Source organism: Schistocerca gregaria, chromosome 1 (genome assembly GCF_023897955.1).
Source record: "Schistocerca gregaria isolate iqSchGreg1 chromosome 1, iqSchGreg1.2, whole genome shotgun sequence".
NCBI classification, from domain to species: domain Eukaryota; kingdom Metazoa; phylum Arthropoda; class Insecta; order Orthoptera; family Acrididae; genus Schistocerca; species Schistocerca gregaria.
In genome coordinates, this window is record NC_064920.1 from 858387296 (window position 1) to 858406694 (window position 19399).

Below are 19399 nucleotides of genomic sequence, written 5' to 3' on the forward strand. Positions count from 1 at the left end.
CAACGTAGTGTCGCCGTGTAAACCGGGCCTTACGCTCCCTGCGCAGCTGCAGTTTCGCAAGTGGCCAACAGCAGTCGCACGCAGAGCCGCAAGCAGACGCACAGCAGATGAGACGAACCAGCTCTGCGCACGCTTCCGGTGCCCGCCGCCGCCGCCTCGGCGTGACGTCACGAGCGCCACACGCGGCGAGTGTACGGCGACTTGCCAGATCAGTCGCAGCGGCGCGAGCGCTGGCCCAGCGTACAGCAGTCTGCCAGCGACGGGGAGCCGGCCCAGCCACACAGGAAACGCGCCGAGTGGCGGGGCGTGGCGTCGCCTCAGTGCCGTAAGTACACCGGCGGCGCTCCTCAGCACACTGTGTTCCTCCCTAGCTCAGAACGGATGCTGCGCGACACTCGTTACGACACAAAAAAGTCTTATCGTCTGAGCAGAGCTGCATTCTGCCCAAAACTAATTACGTTCGCCGTTTGGCGTATGAGCTGTCCTCGCACGTTACTTCACGAGAATAAAAGGACCCCTAAAAATGATACAGGATTCTAGTGGATGGAGCAATCTACATCTTCAACCACACTCTACAAACAACTGTGAAGTGCAATTGCCGCTGGACCGCGTATATGTTTTCACGCCGACTATTCGCCTGTGGAACGAGGCAAGAATGAGTGCGTAGGTGACTCTGTGCTATGGATAATAAGTGTGAGTGGGTGAGTGAAATCTTATGGGTCTTAAGTGCTAAGGTCATCAGTCCCTAAGCTTACACACTACTTTACCAAAATTATCCCAATTACAAAAACACACACCCATGCCCAAGAGAGGTCTCGAAGCTCCGCCGGAACCAGCAGCACAGTCCATGACTGCAGCGCCGAAGACCGCTCGGCTAATCCCGCGATGCGGTGTAATAAGCGAAACATAGGGGGCTACAGTATATTCCTAGATTCCTGACTCAGAACTGTCCCTTGCATTCTAAGTTGGATTTCGTGGGGGCAGTTGTTGTCTTCCATTTATGATTTTTCAGTGTTTCAGTAGCATTCTCCCGCCGTTCAAACAAACGTGTGACAGTTTGTGCTGCCGTTATTTGAATATGTTCAGAATCCCCGTTAGTCTACCTGGTATCAGTTCGACACAAATGGCCAATTTTCAAGGATGGGTCCCACAAGTGTTTTGTTAGTAGACTCCTTTCTGTACTGATTGCAATTTCACACAGTTCCACCAATTAATCGAAACCTTCCACTTGCTTTACTTACGACTGACCCTACGTGATCATTCCATTTAATGCCCCCAGAAGGTGTCACACCCAGCTATTTACACAGGATGTTCGGAGAATCCCATTAGAGACTTCTAGGATCTCTAGAGGGGAGTGAGTACATAATACTTTGAATAGGAACCCATGTCCGGAAACGTATCGCTTCCGTCAACGATGATTTCAATTCAAATGTTTAACTCATCCACTTCTGCTTGAGGAATTGCATTAGGGCCGCGCGGGCTAGCCGCGCAGTCTGGGGCGTCTTGTCACGGTCCGCTCGGCTTCCCCCGTCAGAGGTTCGAGTCCTCCCTCGGGCATGGCTGTGTGTGTCGTCCTTATCGTAAGTTAGCTTAAGTTCGATTAAATAGTGTGTAATCTTAGGGATCGATGACCTCAGCAGTTTGGTCCCATAAAACCTCACAACAAATTTCCAGTTGCATTAGGCGTGACACACTATAATTATTTGGTAACAAGTCGAAAGGAAACAGAAAGAAACATCCATTTATCACTTAAGAACATTTCTTTGTATTAACACTCAGACATTACGTGTTCACATTATTCCAAAACAATAAAGACGCCAGCTTACTGTACGTACAGAGCAGTACTGCTGCATTACAGCGGCGGCTCGGTGCGGCTACCACCAACGTCGTTACAGGCACTGTACCTACGAAGCTTGTTCTGGTACACACTCTCCTCGTACCAGCTGGTCTTCCTCTGTCTCTATAGCAGTCTAGTAAATTAAATTTTGCTTACGATCCCACAAGAAGTAGTCCATAGGACTTAAATCGGGCAAGCGCGGCGGTCATACGGTTCGTCCACCTCTGCCTATTCATCCTACCTCGTTTGTTGAGATGTCTGCGAGCCCCACGTGAGAAGTGAGGTGTTGCACCATCATGCTGAAACCATATTTTATATCAGACATTCAGTGGCACAGCTTTCTTCCAAGAACGGGTCCAATACATTTTGTAGGAAGATCAAGAACGCAGGACCAGCTAGACTGAGTGGAAGGAAGTATGGCCCAACTACATGACCGTCCAGAATACCTACCCACACGTTGATACCAAACCAGTGCTGACATCCCTGAACATGCGTTCCACGAGGGCTTTTGTCTGTCCAGACATGAGTATTCCGCGAGTTCAAAACACAGTCCCGAGCGAACTTATTCATATGTGAACAGAACTTTACGTGGGAACAGCGGTGTGTCGATGCTGCGGTGCAGAAACCACGTGCCTTAGACAAAGCGTTGCGGATAATCAGCGAGACCCATAGCGTTCTGTGACCGAGCGGTTCTAGACGCTTCAGTCCGGAACCGCACTGCTGCTACAGTCGCAGGTTCGAATCCTGCCTCGATCATGGCTGTGTGTGATGTCCTTAGGTTAGTTAGGTTTAAGTAGCTCTAAGTCTAGGAGACTGATGACCTCAGATGTTAAGTCCCATAGTGCTCAGAGCCATTTGAACCATTTTGAACCGATAGCGCGTACATTTTGTAAGTGGTACGGATGTAGTTGTTGCTCATGCAGAACGTTCCAGGCGATACTGTGACTAACATCCACTGCACGCGCAGTTGTTCGAGAACTCGTTGGGGGGATCTCTTCAACGCGACGCAGTGCGTCTTCTTCTAATTTGGGTGTGCGACGTTGCCGTGGAGCACCACAGTCCTGGCTCCTCACGTTGAAGGTGTCTGTTTCTCGAAGCCGCTGCATAACTTGGCCAAAATGTTTGTCGGATGGCGTGCCACATTGCGGAAAATGTTCGTGTAACAACCGACTAGCAGCTCTTCCGTAACCTCGAGCTTCGCCATGTATGTCTGTATATTCCGAAAACGCGTACCGAACCATGTTTACCGTATCGGAGACGCACAGGCACTGAACAGGTCTCGCAGCAAAGCAAAGCAGACGTTAAGTGACATCAGGGGACCGTCATGTTGTCTACACAACTGCATACCAGGACAAGCACTTCTAGATTTTTCTCTTTCCCTCAGCAGACGAGGACGCGTTACATATCTGAACTGAAACTGTCGTACAACGTAAACGGTACGTTCCGCACATGGGTTCCTGTTCAAAATATAATGTACTCATTCCCCTCTACGAGTCCTAGAAGTTTGTAACAGGAATTTCCGAGCACCCTGTATAAGGTGGTTGAATCCAATGGTGACTCACTGATATTGTGGTCACATGTTACTGTGTTTCTGAGGTTTTCAAAGTGAAATATTGTATATTTCTGAACGTTTAAAGTAGTTTCTCGACCTTATCACCACTCTGAAATTTTATCAAGCTCTCCCTGGATATTTGTGCAGCTTTTGTCAGCGTCATTATTGATAATAGCGCCTTCTGCAAAAGTCTGAGGTTCTATTAAAATGATCAACGAGGTCACTAACATAAAACATGAACAACAAGGATCCTAAAACGCTTCCCTGTAGCACGACTGACATCCACTTCTATCTATGATTCTCCATCTAAGATAACATCCTATCGATATATCCTCAATCTAGTCACAACTTCCGTTTCATACCGCATATGGCCATATTCTCGAGTCATGCCCATGAAAGGAACACTGTAGGGGGCTCACTGCGGGAAAAGCTTTTTATTGTAAATAAATATCTCATTAATATTTACAAATTCGTTTAAGTGACAAAATGTTTTATTATATATATATATATATATATATATATATATATATATATATATATATATATATATATATATATATATATGAAGGTAGTATCTGCTCCCGAAAGAACAGTTACTGTTGATGACCATGCAGCTTTCGTTAGAATGAAATGATAATTAAATGGACACCCTAGCTGTAAACAGGCGTTCATATGCATCATTGGGGAGATGTTGAAAATGTGTGCCCCGACCGGGACTCGAACCTGGGATCTCCTGCTTACATCGCAGACACCCTATCCATCTTTTTTTCCGTTATTGATCGTTGTGTTTGGTCGTTGCGGACGTCGCAAGACATCCTGTTCAAGTTCGGTGGTTGTTCCTACCACTCAGTTTTTTATTACAGAGGCCAATCGGCTCTCTGACCGATTTCCATCTAAGTCACCGAGGACACAGAGGATAGTGCGCCTGCAGTAATTTATCCTTTGCACGCTCCCGAGAGACCCACATTCCCAACATGTCCACACCACTAAGTTCGTAGTGCGCCTAATAGATGTTTGCCCACCATACTCATTACTTGTGGCAGATTAATCTACCAAGTCCTATAAGAGTTTGGGCTTAGCGTGTGCGTTTGCACAAGAAGGTCAATGGCCGGGAAGCAATATTTTAATTACTATATATATATATATATATATATATATATATATATATATATATATATATATATATATATATATATCATGGGGAGCGTGCAAGGGATAAGTCCTTGCAGGCGCACTATCCTCTGTGTCCTCGGTGGCCCATATGGATAGAGCGTCGCCATGTAAGCAGGAGATGCCGGGTTCGAATCCCGGTCAGGGCACACATTTTCAACATGTCCCCAATAATGTATATCAACGCCTGTCTGCAGCTAGGGTGCCCATTTAATTATCGTTTCAAAATGTTTTGTCTATTATAACAACGAAATACATGGGAAGTATATACACACATACAGGTTGACTCAAAAGTCGGTTAACATTTGAAAATTCCGTACTTCAAGCAACTGATAATGTAAGTAGAGAAGTAAAATTTGACACATTTGCCTGAAATGACATGGGGTTTTATTGAAACCAAAAAAAGTGCACAAAATGACAAACATGTGATACAAAACCAAGAATTAGCATAACAACTGATTTTCAGCAAAGATGGTGTTCCTTATAACAAATGCTCTACACGTCGACCGTTATTTATGAACAATACCTGTACTCGAGGGACGATGTTGTCACTAGCACTGTGCAGCATAAGAGTAAGTACGGTGAGAAACTGCCGTCGGATGTTGTCTTAACATCCCTAATGACGTCGAATAATAGCAGTAGGTTTACGACTTGCAGGTTCCCGGTTTCGATTCCAAGCGGGGTCAGGGATTTTCTCTGCCTTGTGATGACTGGGTGTTGTGTGATGTCCTTAGGTTAGTTAGGTTTAAGTAGTTCTAAGTTCTAGGGGACTGATGACCATAGATGTTAAGTCCCATAGTGATCAGAGCCATTTGAACCATTTTACGACTTGCGATAGATCTGCGACTTCTGCTAACCCCACAATCGATAATCACAAGGACTGAGGTCTGGTACCTGAGAGGCCAGACATGACAGAGGGAGCGGCTCAGCACGCGATCTTCACCAAACGATGTGTGCACGTGATCTTTCACGTGTGTAGCAATGTGTGATGGAGCGTCACCCTGCGTAAAGATCGTGCCTTCCGGCAAGTATCAGCCAGGTTAGGGATGATTTGATTCTGTAACATATCGGCTTACCTCGCACCTGTCAAGCAGACAGCTTGAAAAGCAGTACTCCAGATTTCCTCGAAGAAAAAGGCATCCGATCTCGACTGTCGTGATACATTGACACCACACGGCGACTTTCTCGTCATGCAATGGAATTTCCGCGACAGTTGTAGTATTTTCGGTAGTCCGAATTCTGAAATTCTGCAGCTATGGATGCTGACAGACTCTCGGAGTTTGACAAGGGGACCCTCCATACTGTAAATCACGGATTTTAATGCGCTTCAAATATGTTGTAGAGGCACTTACCCTGAGTAGCTGGCTATCCGGTTTTTTATCGACGGGACTTGGTTTGTGGGAAAATCGATTTTGAAGTTCATTGCGCACTTTGTATTCCGAATAAGTCAGCGTAGCGCAGCGGCAAAGGTTCACGGCTACCGCGCTGGAGGTACGGTGTTCGAATCCTGCTCGCGGAGTAGATTTCGGCGTATTTAATGGCATCTGTGAGTTCGCCTTTTGATTCTTCGTTCAACTCCTCTACTTGTGGATCTTCTTCTCGCTGCACTACTGCAGAAACACTTGGTTCTTCCATTTCACAGAATTTTTCTAACACATGGCACTAGAGACTCTTTGCGAGCAACTGACCTGTAGTTGCAACTCGCATCTCCATTGGCCGCAACTAGGATCTGGGGTTCCCGTTACGGCTAACTGTATTCATGGGAGAGGGGACGATAATGGGCGGAGATTGATTTCAGGTAATACATGAAGCGACCGTTGTACGAACATATGAACTCCAACTGCGAACCACAAACGGAATGAATATTTGAAAAAATTAATAACTAAATATATGTTGATAATTTGGCACACCTTACACTGTTTGTTGATATTCTTTGAAATAAAATTGAAAAATTCGGTCGATTTGAAAAAAAAAACTGCACGAGAAGGATTCGAAGACGGTACCTTCAGCGCGGTAGCCGTGAACCTTTACCGCTGCGCAACGCTGACTTGCTCGGAATATATGTAATGTTACGGGTATACAAAGTACTCAATGAACTGTAAAATCGATTTTCTCAAAAACCAAGGCCCGTCGCTAAAAAACCCGATATCCAGATACTCAGAATGAGTGCCTCTACAACATATTTGAAGCGAATAAAAATCCGTGATTTACAGATTTACAGATTTACCAATCATCATCTTCCACCATCTTTTGAAGTTCCCACACCCCAGATGCTCTCCGCGTCGCAAAATCGAAGGCTAACTGTTCATGACGAGGCGAGATTTCGTACGGATAGCACTGGAGAGAACACATTAGTGCTCTCCAAAAAGTAGAGCGTGGAATGCCGGTGCGACGTGCGACTTCACTAGCGCTGGCACCACAATGCAAAGATGAACCCGCTGAAGTCTCAATCCCTTCCTGAACTGTTCGTGCAGCAGTAGCACTTGTGTCCGGTCACCCACTACGAGGCCGATCTTCCTAATAACCCGTTGCTTCGAACTTCGAGATCATTTTCTTCATAGTGACACACTAACACGCTGACACTTGTCACTGGGCCCTTACTCGTTCGAATACCCTTCGATAGGATCGTAAAGCTGCAGTAGCGGATTCGCCATTCCGGTAGCAAAGCTTCACTAACAGTGCGTTTTCTAGTAAAGTCAACATGCAGCGATTGCTGGCGCATCTGACTCTCTCTCTCACTATAGCTCATTTTATACACAATTCTCATGCGGGGTTACCGACATGTTGCTGTCTAGCACCATCTGTTTGCCAGTTTTTCCACTCACTTTTTATTTCAATGAAATCCCGTGTCATTTCAGGCATGTGTGTCAATTTTTATCTCCCTACCTACATTATTCCGTGAATTAGTGCATTTTGAAAAGTTAACGGACTTCTCGGTCACCCTGTAGTCTTTAGGAATAGTAATCCACAAACCGCCTCAGTTTTTGTGTGTATTTCTAAATCCGTGGCAAATATTCAAAGCAGTGACTCAGGAGCACAAAAATTCTGCTGAAAAAGTTTGAAAACATCTGGAGCAAGTTAGCAATGTCAACTTCTCTTAGTAAACATACCTCTTAGGAGAAATGTATTCCCTAAAGGAATGGTTTGCACCGTGCATGTTAATCCACATTTGCAGCAATTTCAGACCCTACCTGTTGCGTCTGTACTAGTCGTTTCACCCACTGGTCTACTTGACACTGTGTTGCCTAGTTACTTTAGTGGTGGCTGAAATTGTAGAAATAGTAGCCACATCGTCTGCATGAGAATCTCTTCGAAGCTCTGAATCGTCTGCGTGTTCTTCTGTAATTTCTTCCCAGCAGTTCATCAAACTATTAGCTAGAACCTCATCTGCCAGGGAGCTATGCCACCTCCATAGTGCTAAAAGAAGTAGTCTCTAATGTCAGTATGACCCCTCCAACTATAAGCAACCAAAAATGAGTAGATCGCACGCCTATTACAGTCAAGTGTGTGCATAAACTGTTTTCTATTACAGTCAAGTGCGTGCATAAACTGTTTTCGTCCTGTTACATATTTTCGCTAACCATCCTACATGTACACTGGCTTTGCAAACGTCATACGATAGTGAGGCACAGACGGAGCAGGCGTGTTGTAAGCGCACTACAAGCCCCCTGTGTCAGCTGCAGTTGCATCGGAGATCTTCTGAGAAGTGGCTGTGCAAGTGATTTGTGTAGCACGCAACGTCGTAGTGAGCTGACGCCGTTCGAATGGGGTATGGTCATCGGTGCCCGCTGGATGGGAATTGGGGCGATTCGGGCAGTGGTGTAGGAATTCGGCTTCACATGTTCAGCCATGTTCGCGAATGGTTGAATGAGGATGTCACAGTCCACAACAAACAAACTACCAACCTCCCAGCCACCTTTGATGACCGTGACCGACGACATCTGCGACGGATAGTCAGTAGTGACAGAAGGGCGGCAGTGCAACAAATCACGGATCAAGTCAACATCGGGCGTGCTAGACAACTCTCCCAGCGACACTCCGTTGGGTGCCCAACGTCATCGGGCACATCGCTTGCATGTGTCGCCACTCATCAGGGTGGACACTGGAACTAGGCGTAACCTGATATGGTCGGACGAATCACGATTTCAACTGCACCATGCCGACCGGAGGCACCGTGTGTGGCGCAGACCACATGACTCGGTGGACCCCGCCCCAGCCAAGAAGGTGTGGTCCAAGGCGGTGGTGTCTCTGTTATGGCCTGGGCTGCATCTTCCTGGTGTGAAATGGTCCCCCTAGTTGTTCTGGAAGGGACTTCGAACGGTCCGCTATATGTTGAGCTACTCAGGTTGTAATGTTTGTTCTGAAAGCGGTGCTGATATTCAAGACAATAAAAGCGCTTTACAAGCTGTGAGCTATCTGGGGAAGTTAACCTTGCATTACTGAGCAACTGTTTCACCAGGTATCCAGTCTAGTTTACCAAATTGCCAGCCAGACTAACATTAATTATTATATTTTAATAGTCATCTTACGACAACCTGTGATATATATATATATATATATATATATATATATATATATATATATATATATATATAAAGAGAATTTAAATAAAAAGAAATAAATCCGTTTATATTTGGACATTTATTTTAACATTGATCATTGCTACGTCAAAATTTCAGCATATTAAACTTGATTCATAACTAAACTGGTGCCTTATTTAGGATTGTCAAAATGTGAGTTTGTAATCTTACGGAACACATCAAATATGGAGCCAAGATTGGGAGACTGTATACAACACTGCATTCATGAAATAACACACGAAGAACGTTGAAACATATGCAAGAGGAAATTAACCACAACCAACCGATTCAATTTTCACCCAAAGAAGTTACGTTCGTAGCTCAATCGTGTCCGTCATGAAATTACCACACACTGGTATACTAAATTCATACTAACTCTCTGTGAAATCTTCCCGAAAAGAATAGCTGAGGGTTGCTTTGATGATTACACCACATGCTACACGTGGTCAACTTGGTTTACACAAAGAGCGTAACTCCACAATAATTTTGATAATTAAAATAAATTACATCGAAACGCAATTTACAAAAGAAAAACCTCGAACTGGTTACTATCGTCTTACTATTAACCTGATGGTCAAACAATTGTATAAGTACCTGGTACTGGTCTCACAAAGTACACCCCACGTGAGTTGAACATAAAGGAAAGTTGCTATATTGGAAAATATTGTCAAGACGAGGCGTTATAATCTCACACACATTCGCATTTAAGATACATGATCTTAGTTAGAGTTACGGATCCTCAACACGTGTTTCCACTTTACTCACAAAGTAGTGAAAAAGCAACTACTGGAAGATATTCTGAACGTCGCACTGGCATTACTCTGCGTTGCAATTTAAGATAATATAAGATATTTTAGATCTAAACCTGAAATAAAGGTGATTAAATTTTCAGTTGGGCTGAACTTAAGAAATCCATTGTCCTACGGACTTAGCAGACATGCGCTTAGCCGGAGATCTGACCACTTCAGACGCTCGCCGCGGACAGACTGCCTGGCCCCCTACCGAGCGTGCTTAACAGATACAAACGGAAGTGACCAGAGAGACAGCTTCCTATGCCAACATGACAAGGGACGGACAGGACCATACTAAGAATAGAAACCTCTCTGCTTTTAGAAAGCGTAGCTACCTGTTCCGACGTTGGTCCTAGTGTTCTCTAACAGACAGGCTTGTCTGCTACCACAAGCATGCAACTAGAAATACATTTGCTCATTCATCCTCTCACACAGACAGGAAGGGGGATGACAGTATCTTATCCAGTATATAAAAGAAAGCGGATGTAGGTTCCGTATGAGACTGTGTGACATGAATTACATTTAAACTGTGTTTTAAAATGTAGTAGTGTGACAGATCGTTCTTGATTATGTGTAAAAGTAACATGTTCCACTACTCAGTCCCCTCCCAGATAGTCAGAAACACCATAGTAAATTTAGAAGTCCAATGTATGCCGTAAATGACAACAGTTTTAAAAAATTAACATAAAAGGAATCCAACAGAAACCTCCAACTATTTTTGGCCTTCCAACACTCTAACGGTTCTGCGGTGTTTGAAGACAACGCGCCGGCACATCGCTTCCATGTCGCCCAGGAAAGGTTGCAGGGGAAGTCTAAAGACTGAGATGGCCACCCGAGGCCAGATTTGAAGCCCATCGAGTACATCGGCGATGTCATGGAACGCGGGTTCCGCGCCACGGAATCTGCACCCACGAGCAGACCAGAATTGGCTCCTGCTCTGCAAACGATTTAGTATCAGCTGCTTCCAAAGGGTTACCAGGGTCTTGTCTAGGACTTGTAGACTCACTTTCACGGCATCTCACCGGGTTCGATTCCCGGCTGAGTCGGAGATTTTCTCCGCTCAGGGACTGGGTGTTATGTTGTCCTAATCATCATTTAATCCACATCGACGTGCAAGTCGCCGAAGTGGCGTCAAATCGAAAGACTTGCACCCGGCGAACGGTCTATCTGGCGGGAGGTCCTAGTCACACGACATTTACATTTTAATGCAGTCTGCGCAATATTAAGTGGCCTACCCCACGACATTTGCGAAATCAGTGTACACTGTCAACGGAAGTACCTTCGACATTTGTCAAGTCAGCGTACACTGTCAACGGAAATAATTTATACCATCACACCGGATAATATTTTCGTGATAATTTGTGCAACAATATTATCTGAAATGTTCATTCTTCATTATACCAAGAATTTCACAGCATATAATCAGTAACACTGGATGTGACTAGGAACAGATACTTCACAAAGTAGGAAATGTTACTATGGATTGAACTTCCTGTCGTTTGTAACAGAAGAGTAAATCCACAAGTGACAAACGCTAACTGAAACAAAAAAACGAGCTCTGAAGACGACCGCCTCAAAGGCCATAGGTAAATATTCATACAATTACTTACTTGTTCGCCGATATCTCAAACTTCAGAGAAATTAATGTCAATATACGAATACAAAACAACCGATTATTCTTGAATAAAATAGTCTTGGTTGCGAAAATATTGTTTCAATGAAGCGCTTTGCCTTTGTAGGGCATCACCAGATTATCTACAAAGAGTAAATGAAAAACAACAAATAAGGTTGGGTCCTAGCTTGCACAGCTGTAAAAATTATCTGACGAATTTTTTGCGAACCACGGATTGAGGAACATTCATAGAGATATTATGCTGTGAAACAAGTATAGGTGCAGTTCGAGACAACCAGCGTATGTGCCTAGACAATGAATACGAATTGATAAGCAAGTCTTCAAAACAAGATAGAGTCCATGACATAGAGGTAAGTCAAATAAGAAGTTAAAACGCGAAACAACACCTCCGTCACAGTCATGACGGCAGCTGCAATGGTGCATCTTTTTTTTGTAAACATAGTGCGACGAAAACCAGCTATCACAACAGACATCGAGCATGTATACAGCGAAGCTTTAGACTGATCGCCGCGTATAGTTAAGTAGCGGGAATACAAGCAGATGGCGCTTATAAATAGTTTTCTCGTTGTAATTAAGATTTATAATGAAAATTCCAGAATTAAGCTGTTGAAGCACCGCGGATAGAGAACAATAATAAAATAAAGAGTGAAACAGGATAGACATCAAGAATACCCCACTCCCATAGCAGCACGCAATAGCTTGCGATGCGGGCACAAAAAGGAGAAAATGGAGTAAAATATGCGAGTATCGCCTCATGAACATTAATTACAGCTATAAAACGGTGTTTAGGACTTAAAATGTTTGAATTAAAAACTTAAAAAACTAGAAATTTAAAAATATTACATAAGATAAAGTATTTTTTCTGTTTAACGCCCCGTCGACAACAAGGTCATTAGAGACGGAGCACAAGCGCGGAGTAGGGAAGGATGGAGAAGGAAGCAGCCGTACCCTTTCGAAGGAACCATCTCGGTATTCGGCTGAAGCGATTTAGAGAAATCATTGAAAACCTAAATCAGGATGGCCGGACGCGGATTTGAACCGTCGTCCTCCAAAATGCGAGTCCATTGTGCTAACCTATTGTTGTTGTTGTTGTGGTCTTCAGTCCAGAGACTGGTCTGATGCAGCTCTCCATGCTACTCTATCCTGTGCAAGCTTCTTCATCTCCCAGTACCTACTGCAACCTACATCCTTCTGAATCTGCTTAGTGTATTCATCTCTTGGTCTCCCTCTACGATTTTTACCGTCCACGCTCCCCTCCAAAACTAAATTGGTGCTCCCTTGATGCCTCAGAATATGTCCTACCAACCGATCCCTTCTTCTTGTCAAGTTGTGCTACACATTTCTCTTCTCCCCAATTCTATTCAGTACCTCCTCATTAATTATATGATCTACCCATGTAATCTTCAGCATTCTTCTGTAGCACCACATTTCGAAAGTATCTATTCTCTTCTTGTCCAAACTATTTATCGTAGACGTTTCACTTCCATGCATGGCTACACTCCATACAAATACTTTCAAAAACGTCTTCCTGGCACTAAAATCTATACTCGAAGTTAACAAATTTCTCTTCTTCAGAAAAGCTTTCCTTGCCATTGCCAGTGTACATTTTATATCCTCTCTACCTCGACCATCACCAGTTATTTTGCTCCCCAAATAGGAAAACCCATATACTACTTAATTGTCTCATTTATTAATATAATTCCATCAGCATCACCCGATTCAATTCGACTACATTCCATTATCCTCGTGTTTGCTTCTGTTGATGTTCATCTTATATTCTCCTTTCAAGACACTGCCCATTCCGTTCAACCACTCTTCCAACTCCTTTGCTGTCTCTGCTGAATTACAATGTCATCGGCAAACCTCAAAGTTATTCCTTCTCCATGGATTTTAATACCTAAACAGAATGTCTTTTGTTTCCTTTACTGCTCGCTCAATATACAGATTGAATAACATGGGGGATGGGCTACAACCCTGTCTCACTCGCTTCCCAACCAGTGCTTCCCTTTCATGAACCTCGGCTCATAACTGCCATCTGGTTTCTGTACGAATTGTAAATAGCCTTTCACTCCCTGTATTTTACCCCTGCCACCTTTAGAATTTGAAAGAGAGTATTCCAGTCAACATTGTCAAAAGCTTTCTCTAAGTCTTCAAATGCTAGAAACATAGGTTCGCCTTTCCTTAATCTATCTTCTAAGATAAGTCATAGGGTCAGTATTGCCTCCCGTGTTCCAACATTTCTACGGAATACAAACTGATCTTTCCCGAGGTCGGCTTCTACCAGTTTTTCCAGTCGTCTGTAAAGAATTCGTGTTAGTATTTTGTAGCCGTGACTTATTAAGCTGATAGTTCGGTAATTTTCACATCTGTCAACACCTCCTTTCTTTGGGATTGGAAGTATTTTATTCTTCTTGAAGTCTGAGGTTATTTCTCCTGTCTCATACATCTTACTCACCAGATGGTAGAGTTTTGTCAGGGCGGACTCTCCCAAGGCTATCATTAGTTGTAATGGAATGTTGTCTACTCCCGGGGCCTTGTTTCGACTTAAGTCTTTCAGTGCTCTGTCAAACTATACACGCAGTATCGTATCTCCCATTTCATCTTCATCTACATTCTCTTCCATTTTCATAATATTGTTCTCAAGTACATCGCCCTTGTATAGACCTTCTATATACTGCTTCCACCTTTCTGTTTTCCCTTCTTTGCTTAGAACTGGGTTTCCATCTGAGCTCTTGATATTCATGCAGAGGTCTCTTTAATTTTCCTGTAGGCAGTATCTATCTGATCCCTAGTGATATATGCCTCTACATCCTTACATTTGTCCTCTAGCCATCCCTACTTAGCGATTTTGCACTTCCTGTCGATCTCATTTTTGAGACGTTTGTATTCCTTTTTGCCTGGTTCATTCACTGCATTTTTATATTTTCTCCTTTCATCAATTAAACTCAATATGTCTTCTGTTCCCCAAGGACTTCTATTAGCCCTCGTCTTTTTACCTACTTGATCCTCTGCTGCCTTCACTATTTCATCTCTCAAAGCTACCCATTCTTCATCTACTGTATTTCTTTTCCCCCTTCCTGTCAATCGTTCCTTAATGCTCTCTCTGAAACACTCTACAACCTCTGGTTCTTTCAGTTTATGCAGGTCCTATCTCCTTAAATTCCAACCTTTTTGCAGATTCTTCAGTTTTCATCTACAGTTCATAACCAATAGGTTGTGGACAGAGTCCACATCTGCCCCTGGAAATGTCATACAAATTAAAATCTGGTTCCCAAAACTCTGTCTTACCATTATGCAAGGGTTGGAACTTTAATAGCGGCAACTATTTATTTACAGCTTGTACAAGATAGATACTTGTTTCGAAGTTTTACTGACTTTCAAAGTAGTCACCAGCCTTGCGTACAACCCGTTGCCAGTGATGTGGAAGTCCTAGGATACTCTTAGCAGTGCCAGTTGTCTTGACAGTTCTAGCGGCGCGGTCTATTGCGTGACGAATTTGTAGCAGTTCTGAAGCGAATGCTGTGAAGTGTTTCCTTCATTTTAGTTAGTTCATTTTTGGAACAAAACCTACGACCAACTTAGAGACAGAAATGATGACACTTTCTGCAGGACCTGACCATCATTTTGCAGGACAATGCTCAAGCACCTACAGTGCAAGCTGTTACTGGTTTGTTTGACTGATTTGACTGATGGGGCTGCTAAGTGGTATACCGCCTAGTACGCTGCGTTCGAATTGACCATCTCTTCATAATTATGCTGTACAGATGGAGATGATATTATAATTTGGATACTGGTGCCGCCTTTGGCACGATTGTTTCATGCATCTCCACTGCAGTATATGATTTTAGTAAGTAACTAAAAGTTTTTGTGCTTGTAATACTTTGGTAATTTTCATGGTTACTTAAAGCTATAAGCGTTTGTTTTTTCTTCAATCAGTTATGTTGCTAAGTTTTTTTGCTTATGGAGGTGTCTTCCTGTTCAGGTGTATTTTTGATTCTGATGAACGTATATTTAGATATACCGAAGCCGTGTTCAAGGATTTCAGTAAATCTTTATCCTGCAACTGTTTGGCTGTTATCATTTACCGTGAACATTAGGTTTTCCTTATTTTCCTAAATCGCATGGGCAACTGCAATTTCCTTCCTCTTCCTTTCATGATGTGGACTTGTGCTCCGTCTCTAATGACTTCACTGTCGCCGGGGCTTTAAACACCAATCGTCCTTCCTTCCTTTTCTGGAGTGCTCGTCTCATTGCCGGGATAAAAGCATGAATTCCATAATGTCAGTCACTACCAAATTGAATTCTTCTCCTTCCATAGGTTATACCACATACAATTTTATAAGGTTGCGGTTTCCGTTCAAGGTTCGTCTTCAAACCATAATCTAGGCATCCTGCTTTGGGTTCACCATAACAACAATCACGAAACTAATGCCAGGATAATAACTTCAATAAGACTTTGGCCAATTTTTTCCTTCTTACTCATCTGATGTGAATTAGTGGTCACCTCATCGCTAATACAGCAGAACGATGTTCTCGGACTTCTTGTCGCGTCAATTCAGGGTAAAACCTCGAGCTTTCGACGATTACCTCCGCCGTCTTCGTCAGGAGCAACTGACTGTCAAAACTGCCGCTGTGGTGGTCTTCCATGTCCCGTAGACGGCTTCTGACTGGTCGATAATTATATAGTGCTGTGGCAATGGTGTCAACGTCTGCGCAGGTGGCGCCACCGCTCCCGTCGTAGCGTAAACATTGCGACGAATATCTCTGCCTCTTCTCTACATCGAGAGCTCCTGGGAGGTATAAGACCTATTTTCCGACCTCCTCAGAAGATAAAGGAGAGGCCACGCCCTGTTAAGGACAGTCTTGGCTTCAGCATCCATGAGATTTATAACATCGCTTGTAAGTGCGCAAACAGTTACATCGGCCAGTCCATACGCATCGCTTAAGGCGCTGTGTGGAACATAAACGGCTTATTGAAAGTCGAGAACTGGAGAAATCTGTAGTTGCTGAGCACAGTCTCACAAACACACACAAAACACTGTTTGACGAAAAAAAAAAAAGCTTTGTCACGGGCCCTACATACTGGGATTCTGTAATTAAAGAAGCTTTAGAAATAAGAATGTGCGAGAAGAACGTGAACCGCGACAGCGGACAAAATCTTAGCGGTGCATGGAAGCGGGCTCTCGATGCAGAGGACAGGCTCAGATATTAGTCAGGAGGTTTACGCTACGATGAGAACGGTAATTAGCGACCACTCCGAAGCCGTCTATGGGCTATGCAAGGACACCGCAACAGTTTTGGCAGTCAGTTGCCCCAGACGAAGACGACGGTGGCAATCGTCGGAAGCTCTAGGTTTTACTCACTACTGACGCGGTAACAGGTCGGAGAATGTTTTTTACAACTGAACAGTAAAAATCGAACGTCTTCTTTCTATCTGATGTTGTGTCAACGTCATAGCACATGTTGTTGTTGTTGTTGTCTTCAGTCCTGAGACTGGTTTGATGCAGCTCTCCATGCTACTCTATCCTGTGCAAGCTGCTTCATCTCCCAGTACCTACTGCAACCTACATCCTTCTGAATCTGCTTAGTGTACTCATCTCTCGGTCTCCCTCTACGATTTTTACCCTCCACGCTGCCCTCCAATGCTAAATTTGTGATCCCTTGATGCCTCAAAACATGTCCTACCAACCGATCCCTTCTTCTAGTCAAGTTGTGCCACAAACTTCTCTTCTCCCCAATCCTATTCAATACCTCCTCATTAGTTACGTGATCTATCCACCTTATCTTCAGTATTCTTCTGTAGCACCACATTTCGAAAGCTTCTATTCTCTTCTTGTCCAAACTAGTAATCGTCCATGTTTCACTTCCATACATGGCTACACTCCAAACAAATACTTTCAGAAACGACTTCCTGATACATAAATCTATATTCGATGTTAACAAATTTCTCTTCTTCAGAAACGCTTTCCTTGCCATTGCCAGTCTACATTTTATATCCTCTCTACTTCGACCATCATCAGTTATTTTACTTCCTAAATAGCAAAACTCCTTTACTACTTTAAGTGTCTCATTTCCTAATCTAATTCCCTCAGCATCACCCGATTTAATTTGACTACATTCCATTATCCTCGTTTTGCTTTTGTTAATGTTCATCTTATATCCTCCTTTCAAGACACTGTCCATTCCGTTCAACTGCTCTTCCAAGTCCTTTGCCGTCTCTGACAGAATTACAATGTCATCGGCGAACCTCAAAGTTTTTACTTCGTCTCCATGAATTTTAATACCCACTCCAAATTTTTCTTTTGTTTCCTTTACTGCTTGCTCAATATACAGATTGAATAACATCGGGGAGAGGCTACAACCCTGTCTCACTCCTTTCCCAACCACTGCTTCCCTTTCATGCCCCTCGACTCTTATTACTGCCATCTGGTTTCTGTACAAATTATAAATAGCCTTTCGCTCCCTGTATTTTACCCCTGCCACCTTTAGAATTTGAAAAAGAGTATTCCAGTCAACATTGTCAAAAGCTTTCTCTAAGTCTACAAATGCTAGAAACGTAGGTTTGCCTTTTCTTAATCTTTCTTCTAAGATAAGTCGTAAGGTCAGTATTGCCTCACGTGTTCCAACATTTCGACGGAATCCAAACTGATCCTCCCCGAGGTCTGCATCTACCAGTTTTTCCATTCGTCTGTAAAGAATTCGCGTTAGTATTTTGCAGCCGTGGCTTATTAAACTGATAGTTCGGTAATTTTCACATCTGTCAGCACCTGCTTTCTTGGGGATTGGAATTATTATATTCTTCTTGAAGTCTGAGGGTATTTCGCCTGACTCATACATCTTGCTCACCAGCTGGTAGAGTTTTGTCATGACTGGCTCTCCCAAGGCCGTCAGTAGTTCTAATGGAATGTTGTCTACTCCGGGGGCCTTGTTTCGACTCAGGTCTTTCAGTGCTCTGTCAAACTCTTCACGCTACTACTACTTCCGCTTTTCTTCTGGCTGATCTGCTTCAGCTTGGTGGTGCAGGGTTTACTTGTAAGCATTTCCTACATCTCTCAGGGGGGTAGGTTTGTGTTGAACATCTTTATTTGTTTGTCACGCAGTATCGTATCTCCCATTTCGTCTTCATCTACATCCTCTTCTATTTCCATAATATTGTCTTCAAGTACATCGCCCTTGTATAAACCTTCTATATACTCCTTCCACCTTTCTGCCTTCCCTTCTTTGCTTAGAACTGGGCTGCCATCTGAGCTCTTGATATTCATACACGTGGTTCTCTTCTCTCCAAAGGTCTCTCTAATTTTCCTGTAGGCAGTATCTATCTTACCCCTAGTGAGATAAGCTTCTACATCCTTACATTTGTCCTCTAGCCATCCCTGTTTAGCCATTTTGCACTTCCTGTCGATCTCATTTTTGAGACGTTTGTATTCCTTTTTGCCTGCTTCATTTACTGCATTTTTATATTTTCTCCTTTCATCAATTAAATTCAATATTTCTTCTGTTACCCAAGGATTTCTAGCAGCCCTCATCTTTTTACCTACTTTATCCTCTGCTGCCTTCACTACTACCTCCCTCAGAGCTACCCATTCTTCTTCTACTGTATTTCTTTCCCATATTCCTGTCAATTGTTCCCTTATGCTCTCTCTGAAACTCTGTACAACCTCTGGTTCTTTCAGTTTATCCAGGTCCCATCTCCTTAATTTCTCACATTTTTGCAGTTTCTTCAGTTTTAATCTACAGGTCATAACCAGTAGATTGTGGTCAGAGTCCACATCTGCCCCTGGAAATGTCTTACAACTTAAAACCTGGTTCCTAAATCTCTGTCTTACCATTATATAA

General features: G+C 43.4%; 1 protein-coding gene across 1 annotated transcript in view; it reads left to right on the forward strand.

Moving 5' to 3' along the window:
• Nucleotides 1-211: 211 nt before the first annotated feature.
• Nucleotides 212-19399, forward strand: part of LOC126272767 (transient receptor potential cation channel subfamily A member 1-like) — a 157239-nt gene continuing 138051 nt past the window's right edge. Inside the window, exon 1 of the mRNA XM_049975906.1 lies at nt 212-325. The gene's annotated coding sequence lies outside the window, so the exon portion shown is untranslated. The remainder of the gene's footprint in view (nt 326-19399) is intronic.